We start from the raw sequence: 25,988 nt of genomic DNA, 5'->3' as shown, positions 1-25,988 counted from the left end.
AATATTATCAGGGAAAATGTGATTTGCAACAATGCACGTGCTAGACAAAACCACATAGTGTATTGGAAATGTGCACTAAAATACTGAACAATGTTCATGAGGCATCCCTAGTGCCCATATTATTATTATTGTAACCAAAGTGAGTGTTCCGGTTTTCAAACGTTCTTTTGGAAGCCGGACGTCCGACAGGGCTTCTGTGGCTTCCGATTGGCTGCAGGAGCTTCCTTCAGCCAATCAGAAGCCGTGCTTTGGTTTCCGAACTTTTGGAAGTTGAATGGACTTCCGGAATGGATTCCATTCGACTTCTAAGGTATGGCTGTATGTTCAATCTCAATGTGGGGAACAAAGCAATAAAAAATTTACGTTTCTTCCCACCAAAAAAAAACCCCCAACCCCACTTTACCAAAAAGTGCATATTCTAGCAAGGCTTTCTTCCCATCTACACCAGGCATGTCAAACCTGCGGCCCTCCAGATGTTTTGGACTACAATTCCCATCTTCCCCATCCACTGGTCCTGCTAGCTAGGGATCATGGGAGTTGTAGGCCAAAACATCTGGAGGGCCACAGGTTTGACATGCCTGATCTACACACACACACACACACACACACACACACACACACACACACACACTTTCCAAGTTTCCTCATTTAAATCCTTCCCTCACTCCCACTTGTGCACAGTTCCCTCACAAAAAACCCCCACTTTTCGGTGAACTTTAGATATGACCATCAAAAGCTGCCTTATGTTGAGTCTGACTATTGCTCCATATAACTCCGCATTGCCTACACTGACTGGCAGAGACTCTTCAGGGAATCAGACAGGGGACATTCCCAGTCATATCTGCAGTTGTGGGGATTGAACCTGGGACCTTCTGCACACAAAGCAGACGCTCTCCTACTGAGCTACAGCCCTCCCCTCGAAGGGGGACTTCAATCTGCTTCAAAATATGCATGATTGGAGCTGATGAGGCAGGAATACTTCAGGAAGTGAATGAGATCTTCTGGGCACTGCTGACCATGCCAGAGCACTTCATTAGGGCAATTTAAGCATCGATAAGTGCAAGGGTTTCCAATTTTCCAATTGGAAAATTGAAGATTTACCGACGGTGGACGACTGGCAGATGAAGCTGATAGAATTTATGGAACTGTCTGAACTGACTGGAAGAATCCGAGACCAGGGAAAGGAGACAGTGGAAGAAGATTGGAAGAAATTTAAGATTTATTTCGAAAAGAACTATAAGATTAAAATTAGACAATAAAGGGAAGTGGAAGTACAAAGAGGCTGAAAAAGCAATTAGATATAATAAGAATAAGTTAAAATGTAAAATAAGTATTAAGATTTTTAGAGTATAATGATTTATTGTAATACTGGGAATGTGTGATTAACAGATATGATCGGTTTTTTTATAAAAAGAAAAGATTTAAGAAGTAGAGAGTGCTGTATTAGTTATGAACAAGAAGCGTGGAAGGGGGGAAGGAGGAAGTCGTTAGACTAGGAATTATATTGGATAGAGGTAAAGAATTGTTTTTCTTTCTTCTTTATATATATTTTTTGTTCTGTTTTGTGTCTTTTTATATTTTGTATCTTTTTTTCCTTTTTGTATTTGTTATAAAACCAATAAAAATATTTTTTTTTAAAAAAAAAAAAAGTGCAAGGGTTATTTAGTCTCACATTTCATTGCTTGAGAACCCAGGACTGTAGCAGGCATGCATGAAAGATAGTGAGAAAGGGGTGTGGCCAATGAGAGGGGTGTGGTCTAGTGGAAAGCCAGCAAGGTGGATATTGCCCATTCCTAATAGTACATCCAAACTGTGGAGTACTATTTTGACTCTCCTAATAATGATTTCATTGGGTGACATTTACTACAAGCCTGATGGCCCAGGGAGAAAAAAATAATGGTGTGTTCGTCTTTTTGTCAAATGAACAAGCATTGCTACCAACAATTCAAACATGCCAATTATAGCAACCTTAGCCTTCCATAGCAATTTAACCAGACCAGTTATAGCAGTGATTCCCCGGTTTTGGGAAATGTTGCAGTGGAAACAGCAGGAGCAGACATATTTAAAACAGAAACTCAGGAACTGCCAGCAGGTTCCCTTCTCACTTCCGCAACCCAGGAAGACCAGGAAGCCATGCTATATATAGTATAAAATGTTGTGCGCTGGCCAGTTACGGTATTTAGTACAGGAGAATTCAAATGGCTCTCCAAAGCTCCCAGCCACATTGCTTGCTACCCAGAAGTCAGGTTAATTATGCAGCCAGAGATGGGACTAGGACAAAACTTGTAGTGACGAGGAAGGTATATTAGCAAAGTTTGTTTCCTAAATCATTGGTGCAAGAAAGCTGGGCGGGAGATAAGAGGATAAGGCCCTGGCAGGAGTCTCACACTATAGCAGCTGAAGACAGACCACAACTCAGTGGCTGAACACCTCCTCTGCATGCAGAAAATCCGAAGTTCAGTTCCAGAGATGCCAGTTAAAGGTGACTACCAGGTGATGGCAAAGACCTCTGCTTGAGACCCTGCAGAGCTGCTGCCAGTCAGCTAGTCGAGAGTGCATCTCATGGGCAAATAGCCTAGCCTAATATAAGGCAGGGAAGGGCCATGGTCTCAGTGACACAGCATCTTATTTGCACGCAGAAGGTCCCAGGTTCAATCCCCAGCATCTCTAAATAGGGATGGGAAAGATGCCCTGCCTGAAACATTGGCAAGAAGAGCCAGAAGAACTGGATGTACAAGAAATGTTAACCTGTTAACCCCTGAAAACCAGAGTGTGAGCAGACAGACTGTGCCTATTTCCCAGGCTTCTTTGTACCAGCTCAACTTGCAAGTCATGTTGTCAAAATGAACTTAATGAACTTCCTGCCCTGCACTGAAAAACAGATTTGAGGTTGGGGAGGAGTGGGTGCAAGTTCAGAAGAAAGTCCCAACACATTATCTGATGATGCATACCAACAAGGAACTCAGGGCTGCAATACCTTAAGGACCGCCTCTCCCCATATGACCCAACCAATACCCTGAAAGCATCATCTGAGGCCCTTCTTTGTGTTTTTCCTCCGTGAGAGGTCTGGTGGGCCTTTTCTGCAGTGACTCCCTGTTTGTGGGATCCTTTCCCCGGAGAGGCTTGCTCGGCGCCTTCACTACATACTGTATCTCTAGGCGTCAGGATAAAATGCTTCTCTATAACCAGGCCTTTGGCTGATGAATGTTCTATGGCCTTTTAAATGTGTTTGTGAGAGGGGGGTCATTGGTTTGTTTTTGTCGTTGTTCTATTCTGCATTTTGTGTTCTCATTTTGTATTTTTATGTTGTGATCTTCCCTGTGATCTTCAGGTGAATGGTGATGTATAAATTTAATAAATAGTAATGAATTATAATAATGGTGTTTATTATTCCTGATAGGCACACAGGCTCCTTCTTTTTCTCTAGCTTGCAAGGTTCCAGTTATTTTTGCTCACTCTACTCCATAAGAGAGGAGAAAAATGTACTGTGTAAGCTTCAAGCAACACAACAGAAGCTGCATGTCAAATACTTTCAAAAAGGAGTAACATCACACCCTCCCAGGTACCTGAGCTGCCTCCTTATAATATAAAAATATTGCTGGTGTGTTGTGTGAAGTCACATCAATACCAAAAGCTTGCTTGTACTACTCAAAATACATGACACTGCAATCCTAAATTTTGGAGTCTCAGCATACACAGTGGGATTTCTTTCAGAGAGAAGCATGCATTGAGTTTCCAGAGAAACACAGCTCAGCTCTATTCCTGAATATAAGCAATTCTTAGCTCTATATGGCCTTGCCTGAATGTGAGAGTCAACTGTGAGTGCTGGGGGTAGACAAGAGAGGAGTTAAAAAAAATATGCTTTGCTTGGTAATGAAACCTGCTGTGTGATGAACCTGGAAAGTCTGTAATGTTCAGGAGTTTGGCACAAGAGATGGGGTGGCAGTAAACATGTGCATCTAATTAAGGTTGTTTTCTAAATGTGTTTCTTCCTGAGGCTCATATTCCAAGAAGTATTTTGTTAGTCATGTTGCCAGACCCTTGAGAGAGGTGAATTTCTTTCACTTACTGTGAAGGTTGCAATCCCACACACATTTAATTGGGAGTAATGTAAAGGTATGGTCCATGGGGTCACGAAGAGTCGGACACGATTAAACGACTAAATAACAACAAGTTAAAGGGACCCCTGACCATTAGGTCCAGTCGTGACCGACTCTGGGGTTGCGGCGCTCATCTCGCTTTATTGGCTGAGGGTGCCGGCGTACAGCTTCCAGGTCATGTGGCCAGCATGACAAAGCCGCTTCTGGCAAACCAGAGCAGCACACGGAAACGCTGGTTGCCTTTCTTGCTTGGGGCGGTATCTATTTATCTACTTGCACTTTAACGTGCTTTCGAACTGCTAGGTTGGCAGGAGCTGGAACTGAGCAATGGGAGCTCACCCCGTCACAGGGATTCAAACCGCCGACCTTCTGATCAGCAAGCCCTAGGCTCTGTGGTTTAACCCACAGCGCCACCTGGGAGTAAGTCCCCACTAAATTCTGCACAGAGATGCACAGGCTTATTTATGCTAGTCAAATCAAGGCAAGCTCATGGATTTTTGCTGACCTTGACCATTTAAAACTGTGTCACTACACAACTTGTGTATTATGTGCCAACTTGGGTTCAATGCATGCTGAGCAGCATATGAATAGCACATTAAGTGGCCAAGAGTTGACCGAAATACTATTTTGTCATTTCCACTTATTGCTTGCATTTAAACCTACTGTGACTTGCAAACCAGGTCGGCTAATCCAAGCTATGCTTTCCTGTGACCATGCAGGCTCCTGGAGAGAAGTTTGTAGTTGCTTTGCCATCTCACCAGTCCTTTTAGCTCAGCACATCAGTCAAGCCAAAGCATGGCTTGACACTTGGTACGAACCTGGGATTGTGGTTCAGCTCTCTCCTCCTTAATCATGATGTATAAGCAAGTACAAGCCTTGGTCTAAACAGGCATCCCCAACCTGCGGCCCTCCAGATGTTTTGGCCTACAACTCCCATGATCCCTAGCTAACAGGACCAGTGGTCAGGGATAATGGGAATTGTAGTCCAAAACATCTGGAGGGCCGAAGGTTGGGATGCCTGCTCTAAAAGAACCAAGGAAGAGCAAAGCACCTGCAATCTCCTTCCCAGGAGAGAGAGTGTTTCTGCAAAACCATGGTTTGGTTGAGTGTGAATGTGACCAGTGATAAACTATTGTTTATTGTTACGGGAATGAGCCTTGAGCTCATTCATTCCCCCTCCCTTAGGAGACAACCAGAAATTTACACTTCTATTTTAACTGCAGTTTAGCGCTGTGTCCCAACCTGGCTTGTTTCATTAAAGCATAGCTAAGAGTAACTACAGTTTGCAAACATTTGTCACACAGAGCCTCTTAGAGGAAGTGCAGGATTTAACCATAGCCACCTCCACCTCCAAAGAATAATCTGCCCACACTGCTCAATGAAGTCATGCAAAGAGTTGAATCCAGAGATAGACGTGAGAACCCTGCTTGCAAAATTCAGCTTTCCAGGAAATGGAAGTTGCAGAATGCATAAAAAATATACACTTCCCCAAAAAAGAGACACAAAGCTTTTGATTCCTGAGTATGCTGAAGCTATCCAATATTGGAAACGCTGGAGAAGCTACCCCTCAGAATCAAGAGACCTTCAGGAATAGCATATTATGGGCAGGGTGTGAGTTATATAAGCAGAAGGCACTTTCCACTCACGCAAGGTATCTCTGGATCAACGCGTAACTGTGTCATCTACGAGTGACACAGATTCCCCGCCACAAACTGAGAGAAGTATTTCAGTCTGCCCAACCACCATCGAGAATCACATCAATAAATCTTTTTGGATGAGAAGCACAGTCACAAGCTTCTTCTCAAACCGGAAAAGGAGATGAGATTATTCAGTTGCACATGGAAGTGCGTCCACGTGCACACATAGCACCACATTCTGGCAAAAGGTGAAATCATTTGTTTCCTAAATCTGAAGAATTGCATACATTTGCAGAAAAGGAACTCTGATTGGCAGCGCTGTTCGAGTAGGTGGTTTTCCACTTAGAGGAGCCTGTTGTAGGAATTTCCCTCTGTTATAAATCAATTAGCTCTGTGATTTAAGTTTCTGTATTCATTCCATGAGACAGTGCTTCATGGGTTGCTTTTGTTTTTGTTTTTTTACCCTCTAGACCAAAGTTCGTTTGTGAAACGAGGAATGCCAATCACCATCTAAATAAAGACTGTTTAAGAACGTAAAAGCTTCCTTCTTCCAGGAGAACTAGATAAGGAATTCTGGAGCAAAGTGGAAGGCCAAAGGAACTCACATGAGCATTATGCTTTGCAAAGGCAGCAGGTTTTCTGAGAGACATGAAATGCAAGGGGGCTGTACCGGAGAATTTCTGCCTGTCATGCAATTGAAGACTTACCTGGGGCAGGGACTGAGGTAACTCCCCAAGGTGCTAACAATAGGTTCTTTAGCATTAGGACCAGCATAAATGCTATACTTATTGCTGCACTGATCCCAGTTCTCACTGAGGTGATGGGCCTGTTTGGGGCCTCTACCACTGCAGACTTGGGATGGGTGGGAAAATAACTTGAACATGCCTACAGATGTAAAGCTTGCATGTCAGGGGAAAGAGTAGTAGACTATTACAACTCTTCTACCGCAACATGCTGATTTTGTTGTAGTTATTACATTTATATACAGTGGTACCTCGGTTCACAAACACAATTGGTTCCAGAAGTCTGTACTTAACCTGAAGCGAACTTTCCCATTGAAAGTAATGGAAAGTGGATTAATCCGTTCCAGACGGGTCCGCGGAGTACTTAAACTGAAAATACGCAAACCGAGGCGTACTTAAACCAAGGTATGACTGTACTGCCATCTAACATGGATGCTTTAGCTGAGATTCCTGCATTGCAGAGAATTGGACCAAATGACCCTTATGGTCCCTTCGAACTCTACAGTTCTATGATCAATTAAGGTTGCATGCACTTCATACATTTAAAGCATAAGCCCTCAAAGCATCCTGGGAGCTGTAGTTCACCATTTACCGATCTGTAATTCCCAGCACCCTTAAACTACAGTTCCCAAGATTCTTTTTTGAGGAGTAGGGTTGCGTTAAATGTGCAGTGTGCTTTAATCCACTGGGTAGTTGAACAGATTATTTTAATAATAAAAAACTATAAATACAGATCAGCATCCCAGAAACTCTGCAAAGGCATATGCTTTCCTTTGTGCGTTGCTGGGAAGAGCTTTCCATCAAACAAGCTTGCCTCTAGTATTTGAAATGGTACAGGCTGCACACAGGTTTACCACCCCAGTGGGAATTCAACCACAACTGTCTTTGCCTGTGCAGTGAGAGCAGAGTGGGAAGCAGGGCCCAGGGTTACAGGTGTTTATTCTATCGCCAATACTGAAAATCACATGTTATATAATTAGCACAAACCTGAAACTGAAAAACACCCTTTATGTTGCTAATCAGGGTAGGCTCTCTCGCTCTCCCCTGCTCGTTCCCAGCAGCATCAATTTTAATTCCATGCCTGATTTTAGAACACCTGCTGCCACAATGCATCTTTAATATTTCATCTGCAACTCAGGTGCCACTATGATACGTTGACATGCTGCTCTATTTTCTAAACAACTTCCAAATTGGTTCTACAGTTGCAAAACGTCAAGTTGTCACGGAGTCAGACACCCAGAAGCCTTAAGATATTAAGAACAATATTGATATGGGTGGGGGTGACACCCACAGTTTAGACAAACTTGGACAAACTTATCTGGCCTGAACTGAACACAGCATCATACTCTTACTGCACACTCCTATCTATGCATATGTAACTATTTAGAGGCAGATCCCATAGAGTTCTATGGGAGCTCCCAGATAAGATTATCATATTATGTACAGTACACATTCTCAGAGTATTCCCCTAAAACACATCAGCACCACAGCCCTGGATGAGGCCAATGGCTCAACTAACCAACATCCTGCTCTCACAGTTGCCAACCAAAGGACTGTGGGAAGCTTATTATATTCCTTTAAAAAACAAAACAAAATCAGACTCATGATTGTGGCAGTAATTATAAACTTAAGTGAGCATGTTTGAAGTATTCAATAGACAGATTTAAAACAATAACTAGCCATGACCAAAGTTTGAAAAGCACCATTTACCATAAATAATCGCACTGAACAGGGCTCGAAGGGATGCTGAAATACCATGTTTTATTGTGTTCCCTCAATTCTCAAAGAAAATTGTAGAATCATAGAACTGTAGAGCTGAAAGGGGCTCCAACGGTCATCCAGTCCACCCCCTGCAATGCTGGAACCGTGACCAAAGAACCCATGATGGATGGCCATCCAACATCTGCTTTAAAATCCCTAATAAAGTTCTCTGTAAAGAGGTTCCATGAGTCTCTGAGGAAAGCTGGGTGCTTTAAATGTATGGTGTTGGTGTGGCCTCCCTGTGTCTGAACAAAACACAATCCCAACCCCTCAAAATCGTGTGCAAGGGTCAAAACATGCATTCAGACTTCAGATGGAGAATGAAGTTGTAAATGCATAAGCCAAGATTCCCAGCTTGACCCCCTGCACCCCAAACTTTATATGTAGAACTGCGCCCTGAAAATTCACACTTATGGTGGCATTCAACTAAGTTTTACTCAGTCCAATTACAAATCACTGCATGAAAGTGGTCACTTCCAGTAGTATCTAAAATATAGTTCCACAATATCCAAGTCATGCCATAGCACAATAACCAAGCCTCGACATGAGGAGGCTTTTTAAAGGTCTTTTTACAGCCTGACTTATATCAAGACAGCACAGAAATCAAGAAGAAGAGTTTGGATTTGATATCCTGCTTTATCACTACCCGAAGGAGTCTCAAAGCGGCTAACATTCTCCTTTCCCTTCCTCCCCCACGACAAACACTCTGTGAGGTGAGTGGGGCTGAGAGACTTCAGAGAAGTGTGACTAGCCCAAGGTCACCCAGCAGCTGCATGTGGAGGAGCGGAGACACGAACCCGGTTCCCCAGATTATGAGTCTACCACTCTTAACCACTACACCACACTGGCTCTCTATCAAGGACTCAAAATGTGTACAGTACGTATTTTCCTCAATGCCTTCTTCCCAGACATATATTTTCCTATTATTGCCATCCATCATTGGCCTTGCAGTTCTCTTTCAGCATTGTTGCTTTCAAGACTTCCTCTTTCCATATGAATCATTTCCTCCCTACTGCCTAGTTCAGCATCAGGGTTTTGCACACCAAATCCTTTTGCATTATTTGTCTGCATTTCCAGTGATTTTGCCCTGAGAAAAAAATTGTGCATTGATTTCCTTTCTTTCTTTCCTTCCTTCCTTCCTTCCTTCCTTCCTTCCTTCCTTCCTTCCTTCCATTTCTTCTACATTCCATCATGGACAAATACACACAGTTATAGAGGAGTCGTCCTCAACTGGTATCCAGTTCATTGCTATGGATTATGATGTTCTTTCAGATTAGGTAGTTAAGGGAATGGAACAGATTTCCCTTTGATGCTTTTTAGCACAACAAAAAAAGAGCAAAGGTTTTACTAAGCTAGCCTGGGCAATCTTACACAGGAACAGCCAAGACTAAAAAGTCACTAGAGCTGCAATCATGTATATATAGACTAGCTAAGAGAATGCAAATTATCACCGAAGGGTAGGGTATAAATGTAGGTAATGAAGGCTCTTTGGTACAGAAGGCTGTAATTACTGACACTCCCTCCCAATAACCCCACATTCCCCTGTTCTCATCTCATCTCTCTGCTCTTGATGCCACTTGCTGAACCGCTTCAAATAGGCCTGTTATTTCTTGCAAGGGAGTCCGCGACTTGACATTGGCTCCACTTCTCCAATGTCACAATGAACCTTGCAACCTTTGGACCACATTGTTGATTACGGTCAAAGCCCTCACTACTGAATTGTGAAGTCCACAAGCGACTTCTGTAAAACTACGCAGAGAAAACTACACAGACTTCTGCAAAACTCAAAAGATGTTGCCAATCCATGCTGGGCTTCCAAAATGGCACTTTCTGGTTGCAGAAGCATTTGATTGAGCATTTGAGTCTTCCGTGCGCTGCTCTGGTGCGCCAGAAGCGGCTTAGTCATGCTGGCCACGTGACCCAGAAGCTGTCTGCGGATAAACGCCGGCTCCCTCGGCCAGTAAAGCGAGATGAGCGCCACAACCCCAGAGTGGTCCGCGACTGGACCTAACGGTCAGGGGTACATTTACCTTTAGGGAGAGGCAACCCTTTCTGCTTACAGGAAAATATTTTAAATGGCTTTGGCACTTATCATTTCTCTTCCCATGATCTTCACAACAATACTGTTATCTCTAGGCATAGCTGTCAACCCTCCCTTTTTTTTGCGGGAAACTCCCTTATTCCAAGCCACAGCTGTCAGCCTTCCCTCTCTTTTTTTGCTGGAAATTCCCTTATTCCAGCGCCGTTTCCCACTCCTATCCTGGATTGTTAGATATACCGTAGACTGTCCCTGGGACAGGTGAGGCTGCTGCTGGTCCCTTATTTTCAAACCCAAAAGTTGACAGCAATGTATCTAGCATTCACAATAGACACATAGCACAACACAAGGGAAGTCTGGGACAGCAAGCCAGCACATGCAGCAATGCTGGAGCAGTGTTTGCATGCACACACACCCCCAAACAGAGTTTCCTTGCCTAGCCTTGCCTGGGATTGAACCTGGGATCTTTCTGCTCTACCACTGAGCTAAGGCCTTTCTCTAGCAAGAGTGTTTCTTCTACCAAAGGCTTGTTTTTCTGCTGTGGATTTTTGCCTTCAGGGAGTTGTGAATGAGCAAAACTTTCCAGCTGCTGATGGAGAAAGCAAGCAGGGACGGCCAGAGTCTGGCATTCGCACACAATGGAATCTCACATCTGGAGCGCCAGCAGGCGCCAAGTTACTTGTGCTTGCTCACTCCGTGAAAGGGTCTTTTGTTACTTGTGGGGCATGACTTATGAATGCAGCGTTTTCTAGTGGTGGTCTTTGTTTTTATACAGGAAGGGTCGGAGGGGGGACTTTAAAGAGCATGTTTCGTTCTCCAGTTGTTTAACCAAGGTGGTTGGGTTCCATAAATCCCACTAAAGAAGAGAAGCAGAAGGAATACAGTCATAACACACATGTCTCTTTATCCCCGGATCTTCCATGCTATTTCCCTCCCCTAACTTTTTTCAAATGGTGCAAGATGGAAATAAAATTTCACATTTCATACAGTTCTCAAAGAAAGCCTCCTTTTGAAAAAAACATATATACTGATATACAGTGGTATACCTCGGAAGTCGAACGGAACGTTTGCAAACCGGAACACTCACTTCCGGGTTTGCGGCATTCGGGAGCCAAAACATTCAAGTCGCAAGGCATTTGTCAACCAAGGTACGACGGTAGATATATGTGTATGTGTGTGATCAGTCCCTAACAATTTTATATTTGTCTTTTATCCATCTCTCTCTCTCTCTGTGTCTGTCTGTCTGTCTCTCTCTGGTTCAACATTTTCTTGCTTTATTATACCCCCATCAATACATGGCAAAGGACTCAACTTTTCAATAAAAATATTATCCTGTTGTCTACCTACCCTAACTAGATTATCTTAAAATTACCTTTCCCAAATGCTTAAAATCCAGCCATCTGATATCAAGATCCTTCCTCCTCCCCTCGACTTATGAAGGCAATCCGTTCCGCGGCGCTCTTCATAAGTCGAAACCTTCGGATGTTGAAGCATCCATTTTGCGCATGCGTGAAGCGCGATTTTGCACTTTGCGCATGTGCAGAACGCGCGCACCGCTTCTGCGCAGGTGCAGAACGCGCACGGGGCGAAAATACTTCCGGGTTTGCAAACTTCGTAAGTCGAAACCTTCAGAGGTCGAAGCATTCGGAAGTCGAGGTACCACTGTACAACAAATTGTTACATGGGCATCAGTTTGAAAAGAAATACGGTAATCATTTCTCTGTCATCCAGTAAAGCTAAATCTTTCCCACAACCAAACATAACTGGTTGGTTTTCAATAACCAAACATAACGAATGGATCTGCTAACAATTCACATCCTGTTATAGACTATAAATGAAAGCCAACCACCTCTTTGGAGCAAGTGTCACCAGTCCCTCCATGCAGAAAGTCTGCGTTCAAACTCCTGGGATTACAAACACAGCTGTAAGGGGAAACAGCAAGGCAGACACAACATGTGATAGAGAAAGGAAACTTTAGCTATTGGAAACAGGACAAAGAAACACAACCGATACAGGTAACCAGCTGAGTCGGATAGAATTAACCTCAAGATGAGAGAAGCAGATGTTCCTCAGAAAGACTGCCACATTGCTCTAGGTTTGGTTTGGTTTGTAAGTGAAACAATATGACCGCACCAATTTTCACTCTCTTCCCCAAGCCTTCTAAGAGCACCTCAGTGGAAAATGGTTGTTTCCAGCACTGGATTTCATGCCCGTAGGAACACCAGAAGTTATCAGGTGCCAAGTCAGATCATTGGCCCACTCAGCTCAGCATGGCCTACTACAGCTTGGAAGTCTGCAGTGTTTCCCAAAACGCCCTAAATATGTTGGGGGCTGAAGCTGGGGCCTTCTGCATAAAAAGAAGTTTCATGGGCCTTTAAAATTAAACAAGGCCCTCATTTTAGTCATGGCGTTAGACATCTTCAAGGCCTTTGACCGCCTGGAAGAGGGCAGCATGCTGGCAGTCCTGTCTGAAATGAAATTTGGCCCCAAATTCAAAAAAAAATCTTCAAACAAATGTATACAGTGGTACCTCTGGATGCGAACGGGATCCGTTCCGGAGCCCCGTTCGCAACCTGAGCAGTGCGCAACCTGAAGTGCAGAATCTGTGCATGCTTGCCGCACGATTTGGCGCTTCTGCACATGCGCGTGACATCATTCAGCGCATCTGCACATGTGTGAATTGCTGAACCCGGAAGTAACCCATTCCGGTACTTCCGGGTTCGCTGCATTCGTATCCCGTGGTGTACACAACCCGCAGTGAACGTAACCAGAGGTATGACTGTACTCTGAAGCTTCTGCCACATTAAAAATAGACAACATAAATTCATCCTCAGTGAGGATTTGACGGGAGTTTCCTCTCTCTCCCTTTCTGTTCCTCCTAGCTTCAGAACCATTAGCCATACGCCTCAAAACACCACCAAATTGGGAGTCCAGATTGCGGTTTCGTGTTTATGACCCACTGAGGAGAGCAAGAGGGTTTTGAAGGACTTCTTGAAAAGCCTGGATTCTGATAACCAAACAGAGGTCAGCTTCAAGCAACTCCCAGAGTTCTGGGGTTATTATTGATGGATTTATTACCTACCCAACTTGTGGAACGGAGCGGAGGGTGGGGGATAATTAATAAAAATCCATCCTCCTGGCAAACTGGGAATAATATCCTCTCAGTAATGCAATTCAGGACATTCCACACCTTTCCTCAGCAGAAGTTTCTTTTTTTGAGAAAAATAAGTGGCTCACGTAAATGTAAACTAAGCTTCAATAATGAAGGAAACTGTAACAGAATGACATGATGAGATAAACTAATACAGTACAACAACATGTACTGTACAATACTTTGGCCACCTCATGAGAAGAGAAGAATCCTTGGAAAAGACCCTGATGTTGGGAAAGATTGAGGGCACTAGGAGAAGGGGACGTCAGAGGACAAGGTGGTTGGACAGTGTTCTCGAAGCTACGAACATGGGTTTGACCAGGCTGCGGGAGGCGGTGCAGGACAGGAGTGCCTGGCGTGCTATGGTCCATGGGGTCACGAAGAGTCGGACACGACTAAACGACTAAACAACAACAACAACAACAACAACATGAGGCAAGTGAGGCAAGAAAACAAGAGGCAGTTGGTCCCTCTACCCAGGCATAGGCAAACTCGGCCCTCCAGATGTTTTGAGACTACAATTCCCATCGTCCCTGACCACTGGTCCTGTTAGCTAGGGATGATGGGAGTTGTAGTCCCAAAACATCTGGAGGGCCGAGTTTGCCTATGCTTGCTCTTAACTGACATTCTTAATGGAACACATTGAAGGGAAGGACCAGTTCCGGAGCAGAACACACAAGCCCCGCCCACCAGATACCAAACATTCTACTGATCAAATTAAGCCCCCGTGTTTTCCTTACAATCCTAAGGTCCCCTAAGGGCAACCATATGATTTTTTTGGGGGGAGAGGGTCATTGGGTTGTTGTTTTTCTTTTGATTATATATTTGGTGGTTTTAAATTTTGATTTTGTTCTGTGAACCGCCCTGAGACCTCCAGGTATAGGGCGGTATATAAATTCAATAAATAATAATCATGATGATGTTTTTAGTGCCTAGACAAGACCTTCTGGCCAAATAAATTGTGTACTCTTGCTCAGAAGAAAAGGGAAATGGAGAAAGCTGTTGCTGAGTGGTAGAGCCCCTGGTTCCCATAAGTAAAGGCCCCAGATTCAGTTCCTGCCATCTTAATTTCAATCCCTGGTAGGACTGGGGAAAACCCTGCTTGTGATCTTGCAGAGCTGCTGCTGCTGCTGCTATCAAGTCCTGACAATACTGACCTCTATAAACCAGTGGCCTGACTCAGCGTAAGGCGGCTTCCTATGTTCTTGATTGGGTTTTTCTGTTTTTTGAATGGCTTCTTAAATATCCAACTCAGCTTAAACCCTATTGGTGCTAAACATTGATCAATGAACATGGAAGGCCAAAGGCCACTGCAACTTCTTCCAATGCTGCTGCTTCTCCTTTGTTATCAGAGGTGTGTCTGTGGCTAGTTAATACAAAAGAGGAATTAACAGAACTGGGGATTGTACCGGTCAGGGAGCTGTTGCGCCTACTCCCAAGTAAAGACGCTCCAGTCCGTTCTGTCTTTATTGTGCATACTATTTACAGTGCAGAGATAGCAGAAAACATGACCTCCTAGTCACTCTCAGAACCCGGCAATGGCGCCCGTTTGCTTTGGGGCCAGCATAATAACCTGGGCACCCCGAAACACCGCCCCCTAGCCCTACGTTTGGGTGCGCACTTCAATTCAGGCACCAGAAGGAGCGGCGCCCCTTCTTCCCTTTGCCAGCTGGAGCCATGCCTGGGCTCCGACGCCTCCCTGAGCCGTCCCTCCTCCACTTGTTGGCCAGAGCGTTGCCAGGGCTCTGATGCCTCGCTGAGCCTTCCCTCCTCTATCCTGCTTCCCCCTGACCCGCTGCTAACGCTGTCGCTGGGCGAAGTGCTGGTCAGGATGATGGGGGGAGGCTCCCTGTAAGAAGTCCCCCTGACAGTACCCAACAAAATTATCCAATTAGAGGAAGTAATCTATTCAACAGGACTTCCTTTCCTTCTCCTCTCCCCCCCCCCCAATATCTGGGTTTTAATTCAACTCTCTACAGCAGATAAGTAGAGGATGATAAACCATTTCAAGGGCAGAACTCCCTGAGCTAATGCAATGACTTCACTCAAGAAGTCACCACATCAGTTTTAGTTCCGACTCTGGGAACCCCTGAAAAAGTCACCTGTTTCCCCGGTAAGGGAAGGAATTGGGATAGTGGGAACCACCCTGACTTTGAGTGCTGCATTAACCTACTTTCATTTGTGAGTCATCCCAGAGCAGCTCTGAAAACGACAGCCAAAAAGGTCACCCATAAAATTCCCAGCAACAAAAGGGAACGTCTCCTGAAAACTGCCAACTGAGTTAAGATTTATTAACAGGTAAAGGCAATGCGTCAGCTTCTGGGTTTGCCCATCATTGCTAGGCAGGAGTTCTTCTCTATCCCCATGCTAGCCTATGGCTAGGCTCATCCTGCCATAGACAGTCACACTCCCCCTGAGGGAACAGGTACATACCTGTAGTCTGGGGTGTTCCTAGATCCATCTCTGTCTCTGGAGGCCTAGGTGGCATCAGAGGCAAGGAGTGCCTATTTCCAGCTGTTCCTGAATGAATGCTACCCATGAAGATGGTCTCAAAACGACAGCTGCTACAAGACACTCTCTTCACAGCCCCACTGACAGGTATTCTGTGCTGTCATTGGACCCAAGAGAAGGGCTTCTCATTGAGTGCACCTCCCACACACCTTTTACCATCTCCCCATATCTTAGGGCTGCTCTTCCTTTGCGGTAGTATTCTCCTCCTCCCTGCGTTCTCAGAAATGGTGACCAGCCCTTCTTGGTTTCAGTTCTGGCTAACACAAGCACATACCCTGTTCGATGTACAGTGGTACCTTGGTTTACGAACTTAATCCGTTCCGGAAGTCCGTTCTTAAACCAAAGCATTCTTAAACCAAGGCGTGCTTTCTCATAGCAGCGGGGGGGGACTCAATTTACAAATGGAACACACTCAACAGGAAGCGAAACATGTTCTTATTCCAAGGCAAAGCTCACAAACCAAAACACCTACTTCCAGGTTTGCAGCGTTCTTAATCCAAGTTGTTCATAAACTAAGCTAGTTACAGGTAGGTAGCCGTGTTGGTATGAGGCGAAACAAAATGAAAAAAAAATCCTTCAGTAGCACCTTAAAGACCAACTAAGTTTTTATTTTGGTATGAGCTTTCGTGTGCATGCACACTTCTTGCATGCACACGAAAGCTCATACCAAAATAAAAACTTAGTTGGTCTTTAATGTGCTACTGAAGGAATAAACTAAACTGTTCTTAAACCAAGATACCACTGTACTGGCATTACGAAAGATGCTACATACAGTGCTTTAGGGAGTCTCCAGAGCCACACCTCTAGGATGAACCGAGGGGGATAAAGGTTCACTATCGCAAAAGCTGTTTGTTTGTTTAATTTTTATATGTAGCACCAGGCCAATTGGCAGATCATCTCTGCATTACAAAGATGTCTGCAAATGTGATGCGCAAGGGCTGGCAACATCAACCTGCCACATGGGAACCCCTTGCAGATGACCGCAGTGCCTGCAGACAGACAGTCATGTCATCTTCTATCCGTAGCAGTGAGCAGAAGAAAAATGACCGCTGGGAAGAGCGCAGAGAGAAGAAACGCCATGGTGCATCTGCCCCAGCTGCAACCAAACCTGTCTCTTCCATATTGGTCTCTACAGCCACAGCAGCAACCTTCTGACAGCTTGTCTTCACCTCTCCCCCAAAGGCACACAGTAGTTGTTTCTTATGTTCTGGACTTCAACCCTATTCACCCATTAGGTCTCCAAATGGAGAGGGTCTAGGATCACCCACTTGCATTCCCGGCACATACACACATAGGCAAGAAACACAGCTGTGCCCACCACCCTGACAACTTCTGTACTTCAGCAAAGTTGTGAAGGGGAACTGGCTGAATTTGCATCTTCACAAAGGGCTCCAGATCACATGGAGGAGCCTACGGTCAGCCCCTGCCTCAAACACACAGCGGTAGCAGGAAGAAACCAGTGGAGGCTCATCAGAACTGGGGCCAGCAGCACCCCACTCATGTGTTAGCTCTTCATATGGAGTGGGAGAGCATTTTCCTTGCATGCAGAAGGTCCCAGGTTCATTCCCCGGCATTACCAGGTAGGGCTGGGAATGTCCCCTACCTGAAACCCTGGCAAGTCACTGCCAATCAGACAATACTGAGCTAGATAGTCTGGTTATATAAATATTTGCAATAAATAAGGTGGCTAATTTGGGGATATCAAGACATGTTAATTTCCTGCAAAGCAATGTAGACACATGCCTCATTCCCCTAAGTTTGAAGATGGAGTCGTTTGTTGTTGTTTTTCAGTGTGCATATAAAATACCCTGAGCTGTGTGCAAAAAAAGGGGGCAAGGCGACAAACCAGATTCTCAACAGCAGCTTCAGAAAGACATAGAAAAGCCACTCACTCGATAAGGTAAGGTTTATCTGAAGAGCTTATCGCAGGGCTGAACATTTTCATTAGGAAACAGGAAAGCAAAGTCAAAGCAAGTGGGTGTTTAGACTTCACTGCTCTTTCCAAGTAATTTATCTGAAGGGAGATAAGGGAAGCTCAAAGTTTCCCCAGCTCATCCCCAAGAATGATCTCAACTCTGAACTTTAGGTGAAAAAACACAGCAAGGAAAGCAATGTGGCCTGCTGGAATCTGAACCATGGACTTCTTGCCATCCTCATCCCAATTACGTACACTCCTTTGACGAAAATACAGTTTGTTTTCCTCCCACTGTTTTCTCCAAGTAGTTCAGAGTGATGCATACAATCCTCTTCCTTTCTTTTATTATTACACCAACCCTGAAAGGTAGGTCAGGTCGAGAGAGGTTTATGTGTGGGTCCCAAGATTACTATGCAACCATCGTGTATACCTAATAATAATAATCTTATTATTTGTACCCAGCCCACCTGACTGGGTTGCCCCAGCCACTCTGAGCAGCTTCCAACGTATGTAAAAACATGTTTACTTGCAGGATCGCCTTACTGCAATAAATGCCCAGTCAACCACTTCAATCAACTGCAGTTGGAGGAAATTGCTTCTATTGTTGTGGCAGTACCTACACTTCAGAACTCCCTGCCTATTGACACTAGGAGAGCGTCTAAAATTCAAGAAGTATGGGTATTTTATGTTCCCCCATTTGTCATTCCAGCTTAAACCTTTGCTCCTTTGACACAAAAATTGTTTGATATACAAATACCAGAAACAAACATGAATGCAACCCAGCAGTCCAAAGATAAACAAAAAAAGGTTGGGAAGAGAAATACTGTGTTGGCCATGAATAAGGAACTAAAATAATCCGCCCTTGTACCATCTTAAATTGTATACTCCTTTCTTATGGTGCAACTGGACAAATTGGCAGGAGATTAACAACCTAACCTTTCCGGTCTCGTTTCATTTGTAAAGTTAAAAGCAGCCACAGGGTGTGGGTAAAATAGAGAAGAGGCCTGCCTAGTCTTGCCTTTCTCCTCATGCAACAGGTGAACTGGCTGTCTCTTTAGTTATCTATTTTCTTAAAAACAGGTTTTTGTACAAGTCCATTTTCTATATGGCAAAAAAGCAAAAACTGGAGGGCTTATATTAACTTACATATTTAATTTTAAGATTTGTGTCCTGGTGGTCATTGTATCTGCAATGTAAACTGATGGTGGTCTACTGCTATTGTTTGTATATTATTATTTTGGCTTGTTTACCTTCTCTTATTTAATTTTATCCTTTTTTTCTCCTTTCCTCGTTAAATCTGCAAATAGGAAAAATTATTTTAAAAATGTATAAATGGAAAGATTATCACAGTCAAGTTATATTGGCTAGTTTGCTAAATTCCCCCTCAGTTCTCCTCCAACATTACACCTCTCTCTTTTTTATGTATCTCCTACAAACTGCAGAACAGCAGGTTTGCTTGAGAAGAGGGCGGATAAAAACCACAACTCGAGGAAGAGGTTGACTCAAATGCTCAGGTAAGCTGTTGACATTTCCAAGTTCCTGGTTAGAGTAACCTGCCTTTTAAATTTGCCTGCAAGCAATGAAGCAACAGACATTTCCACCCCTGTCAATATGTTGACATTGGTTGACCAACTAAGTGGTCCTGTAAAGGATCAACATTGTAAAAGATAACAGGGTTTAAAGACAAGCTGCTCCTTTATTTTTCTTGCATAATCACAGATTTTTAAAAAGGAGGAGTATTCTCTATATCAAAATTGCCAGTCGATAGGATGTTGGGGAAGTCCCATTGAACTCAATGGGGATTACTTCTAAGTAGACGTGCACAGGATTGCACTGTTCAGTTCTTGTCATCACAACTAACTTTGTTCCACTGGCTTCCATGAGGCACAGCGGTGACTAATTTTACCTGGATTCAGGCCAGTGTCTTGCGACTGAAGCAGCTGTGCTTCATACCAGGTGTTTCATACTGCTTCCATCCCTATCCGAAGTTCGATTCGGAAAGCAGAGTCAGCAGAGAGGCCTGATTTGTGGTTATCTGTCAACGCTGCCCCTCACTTTCTTTCTTCACTTTTGGTTCACCTGTCAAGGGGAATTAGAAGACTGGCTCTATTCAGAGCAACTTGCAAAGGCTCTTCAGATTACCTTTCCAGAGGCTCGCAAATACCGGTATGTGCAGCTGCTGAGAAAACAAGCTGTCTATTCACCAAGGAGAAATGCTGGATTCTCTGGCACTTGAGAATCAGCTAAAGACAGAGTTTTAAAGTCGAAACAATTTTTTTTAAAAATTCCTTCCAGTAGCACCTTAGAGACCAACAAAGTTTGTTATCGGTATGAGCTTTCGTGTGCATGCACACTTCTTCAGATACCAATGACAAACTTAGTTGGTCTCTAAGGTGCCACTGGAAGGATTTTTTTTATTTTGTTTCGACCACGGCAGACCAACACGGCTACCTACCTGTACCTAGAGTTTTAAAGTATTTCACATGAGCCAATTGCCAGAGTTTTGGTGCAAACTCAATGTCCGGATTCCAGACACAGGAACTCAGATTGGTTTGTTGCAATAATAGCAACCAATAGCTCTTCCAACTCTGCAATTCTATGATTTTATTACGATCTAGTTGAGATTCCTGCATTGCAGCGGGTTGGACTAAATGACCCTCATGGTCCCTTCCAAATCTACAATTCTACAACGCCGCTTCTGTGCGCTCTGGCTTCCGTCAGGGTTTCCCATTGCCAGCCTAAAAGCGGAGATGAGCGCCGCACCCCATAGTCAAATTCAACTGGACTTAACTGTCCAGGGGTCTTTACCTACAATTCTAATTCTAATTATTATATTATTATTCCTGAAACAGCAGTTGTTGTGGTCAAAATGAAGTTGATAGTGGGAAAGAAGGTGAAGCTAAGATTCAGGGTCTTGTTTGGATTTTGTGGGTTTAAAAAAACAACAACCATACACAACAATTTTCGTTTTCGTATGTGACTTTTAAAAGTGTTAGCAATTTTGTTATATCCTGAGGTGCTAGGGTAGATTGTTAACAGCAAAAAATAATAATGAGGATAATATACATACAACCAAATGCTTCTCCTGCTAATAGGCTAGCTGTGTGGGTTATGGATGATAAAACTATTTAGCAGGAATTAAACAAAAAACAACAACAACCAACATTTGTGGGTTTGCATTCCAGCATTTGAAAGTCTAATGAAAATGTAGAGGGGAATTCTAGGGGATTAATATTATGCTGGAAGGCAACACCTCCCCAACCAGTTCTTCAATAAACAGAGTTTAGTAGAATTTCCTGCTGCTAATGCCCTTGCCAACTCACAAGCAGAAGACCCCACAGAATATGCCCCTGCCTCCAAGTCGTTCCACAAAAATACATTATGCAAGGTAAAATGAGAAGCTTCAAGTGACAGAGGAAGAGAATAATATCTGACAGTTTTATGTTTTTTTGCAAGGAATTAATTGCAAGGAATTTGCAAGAATTGCAAGGAATTAATTGCAAGGAATTGCAATACAGAAGACAATGATAGCACTAGAAACTAGCCCAACTGGAATCTGACAATGAATTTTAATTCATCTCACTGTTGTGGTTTATTCTTTGGCGAGGAGAATCCTATGCAAGTTAGAACAATTCATGCAGGAAAAATTTCTGATGCGCTAGAGCAGATGTAGCCAACATGGTGCGCTCCAGATGCTGAACTCCAGTTCCCATCATTCCTGACCTCTGGCCATGCTGGCTGGGGCCGATGGGAGTTGGAGTCCAAAACATCTAGAGGTGGTGCACTTGGTATAGAGCTAGGAAATATTTCCACCTCATATCTCGGATACAGCTGAAAACAATTATCAGCTTCCATGTATTTCCAGAAAAGTGGAAAGAGGGTGGGGGGACACCAAGTAGTTTATCAGGGCTAGCAAAATGTGTCTGATCTCTGGGTTAGGAAGTCAGAAGCTGACTCAGAGTGTTGGTATATAAATTCTAAAAACAGCAATAGATTTTTGTTTTCATTTCAAGAAGCCCACAATGATCTACTCTGCACAGCAGAGCTCCCCAGCATTTCAGGCAGAAGCGTTTCCCATAATCTGCTCCTTCTAATTACGGCAGGGTTGCCATACATCTGGTATTTCAAGGTTGGACGTGACATCCGGGGGAAAATTTTCATCCTGGATCTTCGGCAACATAACAGAAAAATTGCAGTCTCCCCGCCCCCCGCTCAACCACTTTGGGAACTTTCTATTTTTAAAAAAAGCTAAAACATTTGTTTGTGTCTGGACTTTCCCTAAATTAGGGTATCGATGATGATGATAATTTATTATTTGTACCCCGTCCCTCTGGCTGGGTTTCCCCAGCCACTCTGGGCAGCTCCCATCAGAATATAAAAAACACGAGAAAACATCAGCCATTTAAAACTTCCCTAAAGAGGGCTACCTTCAGGTGTCTTCTAAACATCAAATGGTTGCTTATTTCCTTGACACCTGATGGGAGGGCGTTCACAGGGCAGGCACCACTACCAAGAAGGCCCTCTGCCTGGTTCCCTGTAACTTGGCTTCTGGCAACGGGGGAACCGCCAGAAGGCCCTTGGCACTGGACCTCAGTGTCTGGCCAGAATTATGGGGGTGGAGACGCTCCTTCAGGTATACTGGGCCGAGACTGTTTAGGGCTTCAAAGGTCAGCACCGACACTTTGAATTGTGCTCGGAAACGTACTGACTGAATATAAGAAGCTCTACAAGCAAAGCAGGTTTTTTTTTTAATCAATGATGCAATTTCATCATTACTTCGCTTGCGGAAACCCCTGCCATTTTGATAGGCAAGGTGTGTGCATTGGGAGAGCTTCCCTCTTAGAAAGACCACAGAGGAGTAGGACTGAGATACAGTGGAACCTCGGTTTATGAACACCTCGGTTTACGAATTTTCGGTTTACGAACGCTGCGGACCCATCTGGAACGGATTAATTCACTTTCCATTACTTCCAATGGGAAAGTTCGCTTCAGTTTATGAACGCTTCAGTTTATGAACAGACTTCCGGAACCAATTGTGTTCATAAACCGAGGTACCACTGTACTGCATTTCTGCCAGGAGGGCAGAATGAGACACACAGGGGAGGGAATGCAATGCTAAGAATGGTGCCACCCAGGCTTTGCATCCTCTGCAATGTTGCCCTGAGGGCTGGTATTTAAATCCCTTTCAGCAGAAGTGAATATGGGGAGAAAGTAAAGGGATAGCATGAGATGCGTACTAAACATACCCTGGGCATGTGAGCTTCATTCCCCTCCCATCTTCTCTCCAGAATATCTCAAATCATAGCTGGTTTACCCCACAGAGCTCAATGGAAACCACGGGGAAGCAGGACAGACGCTTATGTGCATAGTCTCATCCTAGGTCACACTAGCACAAGGTGCCCCAACATCAGTGCCGGATTTATGTACAGTGGTGCATCGACTTACGAATTTAATCCATTCCAAAGGCACCTTCATAGGTTGAAAAATTCACAAGTCAAAAAGCGCCATTGGAAACGCGATTTCCCATAGGAATGCACTGGAAACGGAAAAATTCGTAAGCTGAAGCAAGTCCACCAAAAAATTCGTAAGTCGGGAAAACCCTATCTAAAACCGCCACGGTTTCCATTCGGATGTCGAGAAATTCGTAAGCGTGCAGCCATTTGCCCGATTCGTAAGTCGAAAAATTCGGTTGTCGAGTCGTTCGTAAGTCGAGGTACCACTGTATAAGCTAAACAAGCTATAGCTTAGGGCCCCACTCTCTTGAGGGCCCCCCAAAAATGTAAATAAAAAAACTGGATGTTCATTTATAAAATATAAGATTAAAAAACAAATAAAAGCAAACCTACATTCAGCAAGTGTTTTGTGTTGTATAGGCTCCTATGATGTAAGCAATGGGCCCCGCTTGCTACCCTGCTCCCTAAAATACCACTGGTTTGCTCATTTTTATATATAGGGTGCCTACATTCTACATGGACAACATGTGCAAATGGCTTTAGATACCTATTGGGTCTGTAAATGACCACACAGCATATACTCAACACAAAAAACAGTGACAATTTGTTGTTGACAAAGGGCAGCTGGACATATAAAGGGCCCCATTACCTTCAGTAGCTTAGGCCCTCATCAAATCTAAATCCAGCCCTGCTAGTTATTATTGGCTTGCTTCCCAATGCCCACCAGCCCCAGCAGGTGGGCCATGGCACAAGGTGATGGAAGTTGCAGTCCAACAACATCTGGAGAGCATCGCCATGGCTACCCTCTGCACAGAGGTGCATCTGGCTTCATCACTGTACCTCTTTCAGGAAATGCTAAAGAATCAACTCTTTACACACCTCAGGTGTGTGTTTTCAGGACCCATAATATTCCTGAAGAAGTGTGCATGCACACGAAAGCTCATACCAAAATATAAACTTAGTTGGTCTTTAAGGTGCTACTGAAGGAATTTTTTTATTTTGCATAATATTCCTGTAACTGTATTTAACCATCTTTAATTCTGGATTTTAAACTGTAACCAGGGAAGGATGGGTAACAAATTTAATCAATCAATCAATTAATTAATCAAACCCCTGTGCTAGCACCTGGGAAATAAACCTGCCATGGATGCACTGAAAGAACGTCCTTGATAAAGCCCAGCTGAAATTAATTTCAATATACCCCATTACAGATCACACATTGAGCCAGCCACACTTCTAAAACGTTAAGTCTAGGACAGCAAAGACTGGCATCCTGAGCTCCAAGAATTAATGCCGTAAGCAGAGAAAGTGGTTGAACTTAATTGCCTCTTGACTGCTGAGCTGCACTGAGGCTATCACATCTAGAACCCCTTATTAGGTACTTTGGTTTAATTGCAATGGGGAGTGTCCATGCCATTGCCAAGTGTTGCCAGGAACGCTACTGTGTGAAGCGTGTAACCAGACTCTGCAGCCCCAAATCAACCACATGGGCTGCGTTCCTAGTAGCCTATGCATGGCAAGAGTACCATCTGATGCCAAAAACTAAGATGAAGTACCATCTTCTGTTGAAATACCTAGGCTTGATACAAGGGTATGCTTGCTTTGGGGCAGCACAGATCTTTTCACCAGCAGAAATAAAGCGTAAACAATCAGGGCCAGGGAAACTTAGCCTCCTCTAATATTTTGGATACCCCTCACCCCAGGATATTGAGAGGTGGGGTGTTGTGTGTCAGAGAGCTAGGGGAATTCTCTCTGTGAAATGCAGGGGGGCTTGTTGCTCTCTCAGACACCATGCTAGTCTGGATGGATAGGACATGTGCCATGTGGAAATGCATTAGTATATACGTGAACATAACAATAACAACAACAACTATTTATACCCCACCTATCTGGCTGGGTTTCCCCAGCCATTCTGGGCGGCTTCCAACAGAACATTAAAATACAATAATCTATTAAACATTAAAAGTTCCCCTAAACATATGTTTAGGGAATATGAACTGTGCGTGCAGACAGTGCAACTTGGAGACTGTTTTTAAAATGTTATGTCCTAACAGTGGGTGGAGACACTTTTCCCTCTGACTTTTTAAAAAAGTTGGTTCTCTTCTTAAGGAGGGGAAATCATTCTGCACATTTCAAAATGCTTTCTCCTCAGATGCGTTTTCCTTCTAAAAAAGAAAAAACTCAGTTTTTTTTTACAGTGGGGAGGAACTTTGCACATGCTCCAAGTCATTCTTGTCTGAATGCCAAGCATTCTAAAAACAAAAGGGAGGTGGTAACAGAAAAAGATACACACACCACCAACTTTGCTTGCTCAAATAGATCTCCTTTTTCTCCAGCAGTCTGGGGGATAAAGTTGTACGTGTAGAGACTGTGTTTGGATAAACTCACTGGTGCACACTTTCCAGCAAGAGAAAAAACCTCCAACATCTGGCCCAAAGCATTGATTATCTCTTACTTGCTTTCATGGCTACCATTGCAGAACCACCATAAATATTCTTTGGATGCATGGCCATTTACTTCCTTTCAGCAAACTAAGAGCAGACCGGGCAAAGGGAACACCAGAAACCAGGTCTGCAAACGTTTCAGAGCTTGGAATGCTGCCCAAAGAATGAGACCGTTATTGCAGTTCTCAGAAAGACTGCTATTTTCTTGCTGACAACTCTTAATAGGAACCTCTTA

The 25,988-nt window shown here is 43.9% G+C and overlaps 1 protein-coding gene across 2 annotated transcripts in view; it reads right to left on the bottom strand.

The window, feature by feature from the left end:
• Positions 1-25,988, bottom strand: part of CREB3L2 (cAMP responsive element binding protein 3 like 2) — an 84,142-nt gene that overhangs the window by 44,161 nt on the left and 13,993 nt on the right. The window lies entirely within an intron of this gene.

Source organism: Zootoca vivipara, chromosome 9 (assembly GCF_965207765.1).
Source record: "Zootoca vivipara chromosome 9, rZooViv2.hap1.1, whole genome shotgun sequence".
Lineage (NCBI taxonomy): Eukaryota > Metazoa > Chordata > Lepidosauria > Squamata > Lacertidae > Zootoca > Zootoca vivipara.
This window is presented reverse-complemented; position numbering and strand designations above follow the sequence as displayed.